At 46.2% G+C, this 15877-nt stretch overlaps 1 protein-coding gene across 3 annotated transcripts in view; it reads right to left on the reverse strand.

Annotated features, from left to right (window-relative positions):
- SRRM4 (serine/arginine repetitive matrix 4) overlaps nt 1–15877 on the reverse strand; it is a 150241-nt gene that overhangs the window by 98904 nt on the left and 35460 nt on the right. The window lies entirely within an intron of this gene.

Raw genomic sequence — 15877 nt, forward strand, 5'->3', positions numbered from 1 at the left:
AACCACTGTGACAATCTTCTGCAAACCCAAAGACAGAAGAGCTGAAGGCGATGGAGCAGGTTTTCAAGGTAAAGCTAGGTTTGACTGGATTTTTTAAAATAAAAAATAACCACATGAATGAAGCAATCTGCCTTTTCCACTTATCCAAGGATGAGCAAGTGACTTACCGAAAGAGCAACAACCAACCAAACACCATCACAAGAGAGTAAAATATACGATCCACATTAAAAATAGACAAAATCATCCCAACGCTCTGTTAAAAGCCTGCTTAAAAAGTCCTGCCTTGCAGATTTTGCTAAAAGCAGCATGGAAATATACCTGCATATACATCAGACTGCCTTGTAAAGTTATAATGAATCAGACCGCGTGATTGGTGTTTGGAATATGCTGCCACAGGAGGTGGTGATGGCCACTAACCTGGATAGCTTTAAAAGGGGCTTGGGCAGATTTATGGAGGAGAAGTTGATCTCTGGCTACCAATCTTGAGCCTCCTTGATCTGAGGTTGCAAATGCCTTAGCAGACCAGGTGCTCGGCGGTGGCGGTGGCGGCGGCAGCAGCAGAAGGCCATTGCTTTCACATCCTGCATGTGAGCTCCCAAAGGCACCTGGTGGGCCATTGCGAGTAGCAGAGTGCTGGACTAGATAGACTCTGGTCTGATCTAGCAGGTTTGTTCTTATGTTCTTATGACCATCAGCCTATTAAAGTCAGGCTAACAGCAGCCCTCTCCAGTGTCTTAGGAAGTGGTATCTCACATCATCTACCACCTGACCCTTTTAACTAGAGATGCCAGGGATTAAACTGGGGACATTCTGTATGCAAAGCTGATGCTCTACTACCTCACTCCACATGCTCCTGATCTTTCAGGGAAGTCTGGTGGTCCATAAAGTTTACTGCAGAAAAAGCTTGAGAACAAGCAGAAGTTCTTATCATCACCCTGGAAGATGGTACCATATGGAGACGTTTAGAGGTGACGTGTTAAGTGGGGCCCTGATTCATACAGGGAGAGGCAACCCCTAAGGAAGGTGGGTCCCAGGCAGCATTGCCAAGTGGCTGGAGAAAAAAAAAGTGTCCTGACACAAGATGGAAGAAGAGCCTGCTGGATCAGACCAGCGGTCCATCAAGTCCAGCATCCTGTAACATACAGCAGCCAACCAGTTGTCCTGGGGCCTTTCCCTACTTACCTTAAGCCCCGCGCTACTCTCCAAAAGTAGCGTGGGGTCCCCCGGCACTCCCCACGACAGGAGCGGTGACAGTGCAGTCGCCCCGATGCTGCGGCTGTCACGCCCCCTCAGCGCGCAGCATCCCTGGCGCTCTTTTAAATGGCGCCTTGTGATGACCCCGCGCAGAGCTTAATACCTTAATAGGAGAGATTAAGGTAAGTGGGGAAAGGCCCCTGGAAGCCAAAAAAACAACAACCACCCAGGATGTGGAGGCCAAGGTTCTCTCCTGATGCTGCCTCCTAGCACTGGTATTCAGAGGTTTACGGCCTCTGCATATGGAGCCATGAAGGCTGAGAGCTGCTGATGGACTCATCTTCCATGAGTCCATCCAACCCTTTTAAAGCTATGCTCGTGGCCATCACTATCTCCACTAGCAGTGAAAAACACCATTTAACTGCTCGCCGAGTACAGAAATATTTCCTTTTGCCTGCCCTGAACCTATTTCCCAACACTTTCATTGGGCGCCCTCAATCTCTAGTATTATGGGAGAGGGAGAAAAATCCTTTAGCCCAGGCTTAATAAAACGTTATTTACCATGGAAAACCTCATCTTCCCATTTCCACACATTAAGCCTCTATTAAAGGGACAGGCCGTTTTTCTCTAGTCTCACTGACAAACTGGAGTACCAACGTATTGCTCTAGCCACACACAGCACAGAACTCTGGGTGATCTCTCCATTCCAGCAGCCAATGTAGCTGGGCAAGTTATATAAAGTGCTTTATTATGATATTTGGGTCAGCTCTGGGTGTTGATATCAAGGGGTGGCCCGGAGAGAATCCCTAGCTGAGGGCCTCAGCAACTCTTGGAAATCCTAAACAGCTTTGCCTAATGGTTTCTCCCCATAATAAATTGTCCAGATTGAGGTAGTACAGTAAGTCTTGGAGCTATATTGCAGGCAGGAGTATGGTTCTTCTAAATCACCTGATTCCAAGGCATTGCTTGGCTTGAAGTACCCATAACTTCCTCCTAATGGCGCTGTAGCAAAGGAGATCAGGGCTGTAGCCCTGAGATTCCCTTTGGGGCTTCATCCTACCCAATCAACATATGGAAATAGATCGTATGGCTGACTAGTCCAGCTCCAAGAGCCCCCACGGTGATGAACAGGAGAAGCCCCACCCCCCAAGTGCCTGTCTGTCTCACAGGCAGGTGTGAGTCCCATACTGCCTGATGTTCCTCAGCAAAAAAGGGTAGGCTGGAATTTCCTTGCTCTCTTGTGTCCCCCCTGGAAGTGAAGCTTTTACACTCACCTGTCTATGTTCCCTATGGAAATTGGTTGTTGCAAAGGTATCCACCAGAGGGCAGACAAGAGTTCCCTGCACAGGTTCCTCTGCCAACTCCATTGCGCCTGCCAAGTCTTTGTGGATTGGTTTTAGCATCTGCAACTTATTTATTTATTATTTATTGTATTTCTAGACCGCCCTCCCCCGGAGGGGCTCAGGAACTAGTGGGAAACAGCTGGCTTTTCTGATTGATAGGGAGGGGAAAGAGAAAGAGCAGAGCAGGTCAGCAGTCAAATGCCCTCAGACTAACCTACCTCTCTGGGTTTTTGTTATGATATTATGGCGAGAGGAGAACGTTGTAAGCCACTTTGGGTGCCCATTTCAGAGAAAAGTATGGTATAAGTGAAATAAAGTAAAAATGAATAGAAATCTGAGTATCCCTTGTACCAAACAATTTAAAAGCTTTCAAGATAAGCAGAAATGATTTGGTTTGTGTCCAGAAATTTACTGGCAACAAATGAAGTTGAAAGCACTACCAGAATGTGATCTCTATAACCAATATCTCTATAGCTACAGTCATACATACAGCTCCAGAAGAAAAAGAATTTGGATTTATACCCCACCTTTCTCTCCTATAAGGAGACTCAACATGGCTTACAAACTCCTTTCCCTTCCTCTCTCCACAACAGACACCATGTGAGGCAGGTGGGGCTGAGAGAGTTCCAAGAGAACTGTGACCGGCCCAAGGTCACCCAGCAGGAATGTAGGAGTGCGGAAACACATCTGGTTCACCAGACAAGCCTCTGCCACTTAGATAGAGTGAGGAATCAAATCCAGTTCTCCAGATTAGAATCCACCTGCTCTTAACCACTACACCACGCTGGCTCTTAACCACTATACCACATTGAAGTGTCCAAAGTGCTGTCAAAGACAACAGCATATCCTACACCCTGCAGCCCTATACCTAGATATGATCAGAGCGTGCATAACCAATGCCAGACCACACTTCTGAAGGAAAGAGATATAGCTGGATACCAACTGAAGTTGGTTAACCCTCCACCTTAAACCCTCTGTATCACCTACTATTTCCTAGTCCACTTTTCTCTACCTTCCCTGGTCTGATTGAAAAACATTGCAAGCGTCTGTTCTCTGGGTTACAGGGTGTATTTGGAAAACATAATTGGCCCATAATAACAAATGATGCTTAGCCATTTAAGATTAATGTCACCAGTGCTGTAGAATTAAGATACATCTGTTCCTTCATTTCACACACATACGTGTGAGATCATGGAGGGAATCTCTTTTTAAAACTGTATTATGATCATTTTTGCAGAGCGGAATTCACTGGCATTTTAGGGCATCTGGCAAGTGACTCCATCATAGGGTTGTCCACTGCCAGGAGGGGGGAAAAGGCCTTGTTCCCTTAATAGCGGAGAGAGTATATGTCTGGCCGAAGATTAGTAGGATGTTATTTATTTCCATATTACGAACAGCTTCAGCTGCCCATTTCTGTACATTAAGACACTGTTAAAAGGACAGGGCATTTTAGTCTTAAGCATGTAGGCAGCCCTGTTCTATCAGTATCCCTAGTTATTTACTAGGCATCTGTTGAAATGGACTCTCGCTCACAAAAATGTACACCAAAATTGAGTTAATTGATCTTTAAGCTGTCACCAGACTTTGCCAATGGACTATAGTTTCCTTGAGAAATTTCTCAGTCCATACAAACAGGTAAAGGTAGTCCCCTGGGCAAGCACCGAGTCATTACTGACTCACGGGTGTCATCACATCATTTCATCCCATCCTGTCCTACCCTATCTGAGCTTGAGATACAGAAATAATTTCTTCATCAGATGGAGTCATAGGAAGGAGGCTCTTGAGAAATTCTGTGCTCGTTTATTTTAATTGTATTAGTATTTTTGTAAGGTGCTTTGGGGAGAGAAGCAGGGAACAGTAAACTAAATAAATAAATCCATGCCTTAGTGGGGGGGGGGGGCGGGGCAGCGAATCAATTTAACTTACTACAGTGGCGCAAAAGCTCATGCGAGGCAAAAGAAAATGAAAATTTCATTTTCTACAGCTATTGAGCAGTCACAAAGCTGTTTGACAGCTGCTTTCATCTGATGGCAGCGAGGAAAAGGAGGTCCAAGGCTCGGTGCACTAGTGATTGCAGCTGTGAAAATGATCCTTTCCCCTGCCGAATGTGTTTGCTGCGATGCACAGCACCTTTAGGTACACTGGCAGTGGCGCTTCAAGTGCTCATGGAAAAGGTCTTTCTCCTCTCTGCTCCCTGAAGTCCTGCAAATTTTGACAATCTGCGTGCAAAGCATGAGTCCCACCATCACCCCTCCATAGGCCATCCTCAACTGGAGAGCCATCTTCCTTCATGCCATGGCTGCCTGCATCACAGAAGCTGAATACTCCAAGCTGACACTTGCACAGAAGCAACTTACATAAATTGGGTATCTCCAGTGGTGTAGTGCCAAGGGGGCGTGGCGTGGCGTGGCGTGGCGTGGCAGCGTGACACACCAGGCACACAGCCCTGTGGGGGGCGTGGGGGGCATGGCATGGGTGTTGCGGGGCAGGGACGGTTGGGGGTGTGGCAGGGGCACAGGGCGCGAGCATGCACCGGGCGCAGTTCCCCCATGCTCCACCCTGGGTAGCTCCCAGTTCCTCTTACATCATCTTCACAGGAAAGGGAGGTACTGTGAGTTCTGTAACTCTGAGGCCCATTCCGCACATGCAGAATAATGCACTTTCAAACCACTTTCAATGCACTCTGCAGCTGTATTTTACTGTGCAGAATAGCAAAATCCACTCTCAAACAATTGTGAAAGTGGATTGAAAGGGCATTATTCTGCATGTGCGGAAGGGGCCTCAGCCACAGGCATAAAGAACATGCACTGAAAACCGTTGTGTTTCCTTCTGAAAACTGTTGTGTTTCCGATGCATATCGGAAGGTACAGAAACTCTACCACCTAGTGGATTGACAGATGCAAGTCATTTCATAGAGGAAGGGGGTGGCAATTGTAATGCATGTAGGTCAGTGGTTCTCAACCTTCCTAATGCTGCAACTCTTTAATACAGTTCCTCATGTTGTGGTGACCCCCAACCCTAACATTTATCCATTTTACAGATGGAGAACACTGATGCTGAGAGTCTTAGGCGACCCCTGTGAAAGGGTCGTTCGACCCCCAAAGGGGTCGTGACCCACAGGTTGAGAACCACTGATGTAGGTGCTCACAAACAATATATAAAGAAGGCTTTCCCAAACAATAAGAGAGGCGCACAACAAAGAGAGTGGTTTCCCCCGGCTGATGCAGGGCAAAATGGCAGGACCCCTCAAATGAGAGGTGGTGTCTGATTAACCCTTCTGACAAAAATCTCTCCAACAATGTTCCAGATGTTAGTGGGCCAATGAGTCTGTTTGCCTCTTGTCCTGTTTACCAGTGCGTGCTGGTGTCCGAAAGATGAGATGGAGAGAAAAGCAACACACTGTTTGAGGAACACGTGACTATTCATATGGGAGACAGACTCACAGCCAATTATCCCAGTCGCCTGTGAACTGTCCTCCTTAATGCAGAGTTGAGGTTAACAGTCAGTAATCCAATCATATCCCTCCGCTCACATTTTGCATGGTTGCGGTAAATGGTAAGCTTGCCAAAGCTGCAGATTTCAGGAACACAGAAGTATCTGGCTGGCGTAATATGTATAGCAATGTTGAAGGCTATTGGGGCCAAAGGAGAATTCTCTCTTGACAATACTCTTCCCGCTTATCTCCTCAGTCTGGAAGTTGATTGTTGTTGTTTTTTAAAAAACAACAACACAATATTAGAAAGACAACACTTAAACGTCATGAATTGAGACAAGAGTATTTGGGGTTTAGCCTCCCTCCAGTCCCCACATTTTATTTCTATCATTAAAAATTACCTTTTTGAATCATTTATTTATTTAACATATAATGTCACTCCAGGAAAGAATTCAGTATCAATTTATTGAGTGCTTTGAATTATTTTTGTAATATATTAAGAAGTCTTGTGCCCTTTCAGTACTCTCAATGGTGTAATATTTATTGATTAAATGAAAGGATAAGCTTTCTGGGAAGAGCCATCGAAAAACAACATTGTTATTGATTGATTGATTGATTGATTGATTGATTGATTGATTGATTGATTGATTGATTGATTGATTGATTGATTGATTGATTGATTGATTGATTGATTGATTGATTGATTGATTGATTGTTTGGGCTTCTATACCGCCCCATCCCCAAGGGGCTCTGGGCGGTGTACAACATGAAATATAAATAAAACAAATTATAAAAATCTTTAAAACAGCGATAACAATAACAGTGATAGTAATAATGGAGGCGTCCGACCAACCCCATTTTTAAAATTCTCCCCAAAAGAGAGGGGAGGAGGGCGGCGAGTCACATTTGATGATGGCCAAGATGAAAGGCCAGTTGGGGGCACCATTTCAGCGGCTGGTCTCTCCAAAGGCCTGGCGGAACAACTCCGTTTTACAGGCCCTGCGGAACTCATTAAGGTCCCGCAGGGCCCGAACAGCCGGAGGAAGAGTGTTCCACCAGGCCGGGGCCAGAGCCGTAAAGGCTGTAGCAATTCTACTAGTTGTGTGATTTTTCCTTTTTTGTGGTAGCATTTTCGGAACTTCTTTGAAGACTATCAGGTCTGTTCCTTCTATGTTTAATTTTTTAATGGAATGTCTTCATAAAAGTTCATCCCTGAGATTTTTTTCTCACACATTTGATTGTTATGTCATGAGGTAGTTTTCTCTCTTTCGCTACTGTTGAATTCACTCAGTATAGCTTATCAATTTCTTTTTCAACATCTTTTTCTTCTAGGCTGAGACAAGAGTATTTGTTAATTAACAGGTGGCCACTTACATTTTTTTCAAGTAGCAAAATGAGTCCCTTAGTCGGGAAGCATTTTCCCATGTCTGCAAATCATGTTGCTGTTTTCCCCTTATTAGTAAAAGCCAGCATTTCCAGGCTCAGTGGTGTCCTGTCATTCGCAGATGTTTCTAATACGGCTTCCAAGATGCTCATAACAGTCTCCCAGATGGGCAGTTTTCCAGAAGATAAATTGGAAATGTCTAGTCATTTTCTCTGACTCCCAAAGAAAATCAGTGTCGTGGCAATATCTTATGTCTTCATATTATTAAGACGTGTAGACGATGAGATTTTTAAAAAACACACAGCGGAGTGAAAGGGAAAGGAGCCATGGCATCAGATGATGGTGTTTGGATTAGGGTTACCAATCTCCAGGTAAGGCCTGGAGTTCTTCCAGAATTATCCGATCTCCAGACTTGTTCTCCTAGAGGAAATGACAACTTTGGAAGAAGGACTCTATGGCTCTATGGAACATGGACTTTATGTTCCCACTGAGTGAGCATCCTCCTCCTACACACACATGCCCCACTTTCTGAAGGACCTACCCCCGAACTTCCAGGATTTCTGAAACAGTACTCAGCAGCCTGAGGGTTGATAGACCAGTCTGCTCACACAAGTATCTTCTCTTCTCAGCTGTCCCCTCTGACCATGGGAAAGATTAACCCCCAGATCATGAAGTAACAGTCAGTAGGGTTGGTGGGTTGCAGTGAAGACGGGAAAGAGAGAAATTGTTCCTTCCATCTTTCATCATCGGAGCTCCACTAATGGAAGACTTATTCACCCTGCTCACTCCTCAGGAGCAGCAGTGGCGTAGTGGTTAAGAGCAGGTCTAATCCGGAGGAACCGGGTTTGATTCCCCGCTCTGCTGCTTGAGCTGTGGAGGCTTATCTGGTGAACTAGATTAGCTTGTGCACTCCAACACATCCCAGCTGGGTGACCATGGGCTAGTCACAGTTCTTCTGAGCTCTCTCAGCCCCACCTACCTCATGGGGTGTTTGTTGTGAGGGGGGAAGGGAAAGGAGTTTGTCAGCCCCTTTCAGTCTCCTGACAGGAGAGAAAGGGGGAATATAAATCCAACTCTTCTTCTCCTCCTCCTCCTCCTCCTCCTCCTGCTGCTGCTGCTGCCCGTAGCCCACTGATTCATAAAGCTCTTACTCCATGGTGGGCCTGTCACTCCAGGGATCAACTTTGCCTGGGAGAAAGTGGGGAAAGTGGATAAAGTGGAGAAGATCCACAACAATCTTCTGATGACAAATTGCTGGATCTGGCCCATGCTTTTTAAAGGTCCATTGATTTCAGTGGGCAAAAGCACACAATTGTTTGTTGGATTGTGGCCCTGGCTTTGAGGGCATCTCGGAGAGAAACAGCTGGGCCACCACAGAAAAGGCTCTGCTCAGTGCTGCAAGACTAACTTGCTTTCAAACAGCACACGGATGTCTGAGAGGGCAAAGACTGACCCAGGATCACTTTCGGTGGCTAAAAAGATGCATTAAAATAAACAAACCTTCAGTTTTGAATGTAGCGAATACTGCTTTTAACAGCAACGTTTGCACTCACATCAGGAGGAAAGCTTGCCAACGCATCATTTGTGAAGTTCACAGTGTCATCAGAAGAGACTTCCACAGCTGAGGATGTGGGGGAGATTTCTGGAATTCTTCTCTGCGTCACCCGATGGAGGTGCACATAGGTGATATTATTCCGAGGGTACTTCTGTTTGGCTGTCTAGATGGCAGGACAGCACAGGGGAGCAGATGGTCTCCTAAATATGCTGGCTAATAGATTAGAAGCTGTTGGGAAAGAAGCTGTTGTGGCTAGAGCCGAAGAGTTACAAAGACTGAGCCCCACTCTCCTAAGAGGCATCCATCAGCCGGACACATGGAACACACCTGCCAGCATGGCTGGCGTACACAGACCACCGGCGCAGCATGGATATGCCTGAACTGCCTCAGCTGAGCATTTTGAGATTTGAAGCTAAGCCTCATTAGAGCCACTAGTGTCACTAATATGGGGAGGAAATGAGAGAGAAAAGCCATCCACACTTAAAAAGGACCAGATCTGGGGGGGGAGGGGGGAAGGGGAGGCAGGTGCGCCATACAACAGGCAGAGAGGGGGTTCGTGGCAGGAGATGGGGGAGGCTCAATTGCCCAGAAGAGATTCTTTTTCTGCATTGCGCAGGGAAAAAAACCTCAATTAGGCGACTGCTAGAAGGTGGAGGAGGCAAAATTGCCTGGAAGAGACGGTTCGTTCTGCAATGTGCAGGTCCCGTTCCTCCCATCAGGCTGCCACTAAGTCGTGGGGGCAGGGAGAGGGAGACTCCAGGGCCTCAGAGGTGATGATAGCGGAGTCAGAAGTGGTTTTATTCCATTTCTGATCTTGTTTTTAAATAAAGATGGAACTATATTTTATTTCTGTATGAGTTAGATAGGAACAAACTGTATTAGGTAGAAAGTAGGAATTATAGCTATCTTTTGTATTTGCGTCTGCATGGAACCTCCTTGGCTCAAGGCAGGAATCCATCCCTGCTCCACCTGGGCACGTCCCTTTTCATGTGCTAAAACCATGAATGAACGCCTGACAAAAAAGACCCCGGAAGAAGAAGAAGAAGATTTTATTTACAGTCATTGACCAGATATGTTACAAAACTCCAAAATATCTACAACAAAACAAGAATGCAGATTTCTCTCCCATATTCCAGCACTATCCATCTATATATCATTATACTTTGTAAACACACCAAACAGCATAAAAATACTAAACAAAATAAAAATATCTATGGGGGATTCCATATTCAGATCATTTTTTCTTTTTCATAATGAATAGACAGAATTTTGCTACCCATTTAGTAACATTCTCCTTCTTATCTTGTAATAGTTTTTCACAACAAACTTTATCAGAACAATATGTCATCTTGTCTAGTAGATGTGACAGGCATTTTTCCTTGCCTCCTCATAAAGGGGACACTTTAATAACATATGCTCTATAGTTTCTACAGACTTCAGAGAGCAAGAACATAACCTTGCAGCGTAAGGTATCTTTTGATATTTCCCTTCTAAGACTGCAGAAGGTAAATGTGCACTTCTTGCAAGAGTAAAAGCTCTCCTTAGATGACCCCGGAAGAAGAGCCTCCCTCTGCCTAATCCCACCAGCAGGCAGATAAGGGTGCTGACATCGTTAAGTTTCATTTCCTGACCCCAAGCACCCAAGGGACTCTTTGGGGTTTTCCAGCCTGTGCCTACGTCATCACTTCGCCCTGCTTCTGCTGGGAAATTCAAGAAGGGACTGCCCTCCGGGCTCTAATTGGTTGATGTATTTTGTGAATGAATGGTTGTAGACTGTCCTGTATTATCCCGGACTCCCAACGGGAGAAAGTGTATTTAAGATGTTGTAAAGCTGCTAGGCAGTTGCAGTTGCCGTGGTGTGGAGGTGCTTATTATTTCACTATACTCGCTGTGTTGGGTCCTGTTTCTGTTCCTCTGCGCTGCTGAGAGCTGGCAGATCTGGGAAAATAAAGTTACCCAGGCAGCGCGGTAACAGTGAGTTGCAGCCCTAGATCAGGCAGAAGCTGTGGCTGTTAGTTGGGTGAGACCACGGCGAGCGGAGAGGAGAGGGAGCGAAAGGTTCCTGAGGAGATGCTCAAAGACGTCAAGTTCTATGCAATGAGAGACACAGACCCCCAGGTAGCCTTCCCTGGCCTCGCTAATCTCCCTCCTTCCCGTGACTGAGGGACCCTCTGCTCTTCCACCTGCAGATTTTCTAATTCCTTGTCTTTCGGCCCACCCCTTTCAAGGACTACACATTGACAATAGCTGTGGCAGGCTTTGGACATGCCAGACTTGGGGGGGGGGAGGGATTAGGGAGTGTTCTAAACGCTTACAGGAGGAAGAAGAGTTTTGAGGAGTGGTGCGATCATTAATGGTTGAGCATGTCTGATACACCCCTCTTTCCTGCCCCCCTGCCTTCTGCTCTGCTGAGTCCCGGCAAGCGTAGAGTCTAATGAGGGGGAGGGGAAGAGAGGAGGCTTTTCTTCCCTCTCCGGCCACTTTAAAACTGGGAGCTGTGTTGTGCTTGGCTTTGCCAAGGGTCATGAAGACCTGCCCCCTCATTTGGCCTTTTCCCAAAGAGCCAAGGGGAGAGAAAACAAGAACAGAAGGCCTGTTGACATGCATTATATGCTATCGAGCCACTCGTGACTTTTGAATCAGTGACCTCCAAAACATGCTCAAATTAACAGCCTTATCGGGTCATGCAAACTGAGGGTCGTGACTTCCTTTATTGAGTCAATCCATCTCATGGGGGGAATCTTCCTTTTTTCCTCTGTCTTCAACACTTCCCAGCATTATGGCCTTTCCCAGCGAGTTTTTTTCCAGCGATCAAAGCACAGTAGCTTCAATTTAATCATTTTTGCTTCGACCAGCATAATTTTGCTTCTACCAGATAACACTTTTCTTGGACTGTGCTTTAACAGGCTGAGAAGGAGCGTGAGATGAGTTTGATGTTTTCCATGTCAAAATCACACCTGCTGTATTCAGTGGCGTAGTGCCAACGGGGCGTGGCAGGGGAGCGACGGGGGTGTGGCCAGGGCATGGAGGGGGTGTGGCGGTGTACAGGGCAGGGATGGGCAATGCCGCAGCAGGGGCAGAGGGCGTGCCTTTGGCTGTATTTTTAAAAAAATGTCCAGGAAAAACCTTCTCCTTGGATTGGGTTGCAGAGGGGCTGATGAAATATTCACACATTTTGCAAAGTTAAGATGATGAAAAACTATAATTATTCATTAACAGTTAATAGAAGTCCACATGATGTATCCTATCATTTCGAAGCGTTCTTGATTATATACATGGGTTGTATTTGTATATGTGAAGAAAAATATATTTATGGGGGGGCATCGTTTTGTACTTTTGCGCCCCTTCAAGAAAATGTAGATGTATTACCATTAAGATGTCAGATTTTTCTTCAAATGAAAAAAAACACACCCCTAAATACAACTGTCAACATTAAGGTTCTAATCTTGCTTACTTAGAGCGAAAAGAGAGTCATACTCTATCAGGGTTAGTTCAACAAATGAGCTAGAGAAGGCTCAGCAATGCTAACTGGGGATTCAGATTTAATTAGCACGGATGTCTCCCATCCTTCCATGTAGTTTCTGTTCAATGTTCTATCAGTGAAACGTGAATGGCTACAACCCAGCCAACCCCTGCACCCCTTCGTCTTAATGGCTGTGTGATCAGCTACAAGGAATTTATTTGATAGACTCTAAGATTTAAAGAACTGGTTTTCTTATTAGAATTCTAATCTTGTTGTATGGAGGATTTTTCCCCAGGAAATTAGCTCATTTCTTTCAACAGGGAAGATTTTTATACCTAATTTACAACAGAATAATTGAAAGAGAAAGTGACCGTAAATTCTGCTAGTCAGTCCCTCCTGCTACAGTTAGCATGGTATAGTGGTTAAGAGCGGCGGACTCTAATCTGGAGAACCGGGTTTGAGACCCCACTTCACAGGAGCAGTGTACCCTAATCTAGTGAATCAGGTTTGTTTCCTTACTCCTCCACATGAAGCCTGCTGGGTGACCTTGGGCTAGTCACAGTTCTCTCAGAACTCTCTCAGCCGTATCTATTTTACAAGGTGTCTTTTGTGGGGACAGAGACGAAGTGAAGGAGAAAGGGATGCTCCTTCCCTGGGTGCCAGGTGCCTGGAGGCACCCTGGCCTCTATGCCCCCCCCCCAAAAAAACTCCATAGTGCCTTTAAAATGCATCTTACTTGCCTTCTATCCGAGGTGTGCTGAGGCCAGCAAGACACTAGGGGAGGAGCCAAAGCCAAGGAAGGTGTGCCTCAGTGTCTTGCTGGCCTTCGTGTGCCTCAGATAGAAGAAAAGTAAGGTACATTTTAAAGGCACCATAGGATTTTTTGTGGGGATGATTGAGGGGGGGAGTTTAGCTGGGGAGCAGTTGTCGAGGGCACAGCTGTGAGGGGAGGGGAAGGCAAGGCAATTTTAACCTGCTTAAAGGTAGAGGGAAAAGTGGAGTACAAGGCAACCTGAGGGCCTGCACGAACTTAATTGAGAAAGAAATTCTATGCAAGGTTATAGTCAGTGGTGGGAACCAAAAATTTTAGTAACAGGTTCCCATGGTGGAGGGATTCAAACAGTGGCGTAGCGCCAATGGGGCTGGGCGGGGCACAACGGGGGCGTGGCCGGGCATTCCAGGGGCGGGGCATTAATAATTTCTGTTACTGTAAAAAAAAAAACTTCCTAATTTCCAGCTGGTTTCTTTCTGTCCATAATTTAAACTCATTATAGCAAGTCCTATTGTCTACTGCCAACAGAAACAACTACTTCTCCTCTAATTGACTGCCTGTCAAATACTTAATACTTTCAAATACTTAATTTTGTTTCTAGAAATCAAAAGAAGGATACTTTCCTTAAACAAGGAACTTTGCCATATTTCTAAAACATGTTTTTAAAACAGCCCAACAGGGAGAATTATCCCGTTTTCTATCTTCGCTAACCAGCCACATAGGAAACAACAGGACTTTATGATTTTTGGACCTAATGGAATTTCTAACGGAAAAGCAGACCCAATTAGTAACCCTTTTCGGCACACACAAAGAATTAGTAACCCACTCTCAGGAACTGGTGAGAACCTGCTGGATCCCACCTCTGGTTATAGTCCCAGTGGTACCTTAGAAACCAAGGATATCAGGTTCTGAAAGTCGAAGAAAAGCTTATACCTTGGAAATCTGGTCTTTGGGGTGCCACTGGACTCTCCTACCGCGGGCCAGCCCACCTGAAACGAAAACCTGTGTGGACGACCAACCTATGGCGCAGCTGCAGCTGATACATGATAAACTCCTTCTTATAATTCAGTGGAGTGATATGTAAAAAAAAAAGGCAACCTGAGGGCCTGCATGAACTTAGCCTTTTGTGATCTTTATACAGGCCTGCTTTATCTGATGCAAATCCCACGTTTCCCATTTTTAATATTTATCAGTGTTAGAGCAGCGAGCAAATGTAACGTCTAGGATTCCACAGCGTATCTGGCATAGGTCTCTCAGATGCATGGGAAGGAGTACACAGTTTTATAAATAAGAAGTGTATGACAAGCTTATGCCCAGCAGGGCTACGGTGTTATTGTTCAGAATGCCCAAACACCTAATGAGAGAGGCAGATGGTAGTTACTGAGTGTGGGTGGGAGCGATTCAGAGTTCAAAAAAAAAGATCCCCTTGTCCTGAAACCAGAACCTCTTGCGTCCCCCTACCCCTGACAATGCCCTTGTTGCTCTCTTTCTTAATCCGAGCATCCCCTTCTCCATCTTGTATCTCCCTCCAGGACTGCCTGATTTGCCATGTGGCTTAGTAATTAAAGATCTGAATCCTGGGCAGGCCTTGGAGGACCACTGTACAGCTGGAGCCCGGGGTCAAGGAGCAGACAAAAGCTTTGCTATTAATTGCATCAACACGCTCCCCCCCTCCTCTTCTAGCTCCCTTCCCTTGTTCTCCCCTCCCCCCCTTCATCCATCCACTTTGCAGATGGACTGAGGCTATTGGGCAAGGGGCTCATTAAGGATTCCGCTCGTGGGGATCAGGAGAGGCTGGGGCTGAGCAGATGGCAGACAGGCGGACGTGGAGCAGCACCCGGCCTCCTCCTCCTCCTCCTCCTCTTCCCCTTGCTGAGCAGATGCCCGAGGAACAAGAGAATGAGTGCGAGAGAGAGAGGATTAAAGGCTGCTGTGTATCAATTAACATGAAAGGTCAGTAAGCAAGATGTTGCAGCAGGGCAGGGACAGGCCCATGGGAGAGGCACATATCAGCCGTAGCCAGCAGCATGGCCCGAGAAAGAACTGAGCTGACCTTAGGCCTGGGCCTTACGGCACAAACATTCTGCTGTTCTGCAGGGGAGGAAAACCTTTCTGGTTATTGTGGTCTCGGATGCAGTCCGGAGCTTGAGGGTTGTATTTTGTATCACACTGACAAGCTGGGACAGGGTTGGGGGGGGGGGGCGGAGAGCAAGACACGAAGAAGAAGAAGAAGAAGAAGAAGAAGAAGAAGAAGAAGAAGAAGAAGAAGAAGAAGAAGAAGAAGAAGAAGAAGAAGAAGAAGAAGAAGAAGAAGAAGAAGAAGAAGAAGAACAAGAAGAACAAGAAGAACAAGAACAAGAACAAGAGGAGGAGGAGGAGGAGGAGGAGGAGTTTGGATTTATACCCAGTGGTGGGATCCAAAAATTTTAGTAACAGGTTCCCATGGTGGTGGGATTCAAACACTGGTGTAGCACCAATGGGGCTGGGCAGGGCACGGCGGGAGCGGGCATTCTGGGGGAGTTGCATTGCTGGGTGGGACTGTGGCAAGGACACAGCCACTGGCATGATCCCTTAAGGTGGGAAGCTTGAATTGCATGCAGAAGTGCATGAGGCTGCCTCACGCTTATGCCAGTGCACCTCCTGCTAGACTGCTTCAAGTTCTGCGCGCTACTGCAGAGGAGTGGAGGAGGGGTGTAACTAAGACAAAAATCACGTGGCAAAATCACCAATTAG

The sequence above is a fragment of the Sphaerodactylus townsendi genome, linkage group LG13, assembly GCF_021028975.2.
Source record: "Sphaerodactylus townsendi isolate TG3544 linkage group LG13, MPM_Stown_v2.3, whole genome shotgun sequence".
Taxonomy (NCBI): domain Eukaryota; kingdom Metazoa; phylum Chordata; class Lepidosauria; order Squamata; family Sphaerodactylidae; genus Sphaerodactylus; species Sphaerodactylus townsendi.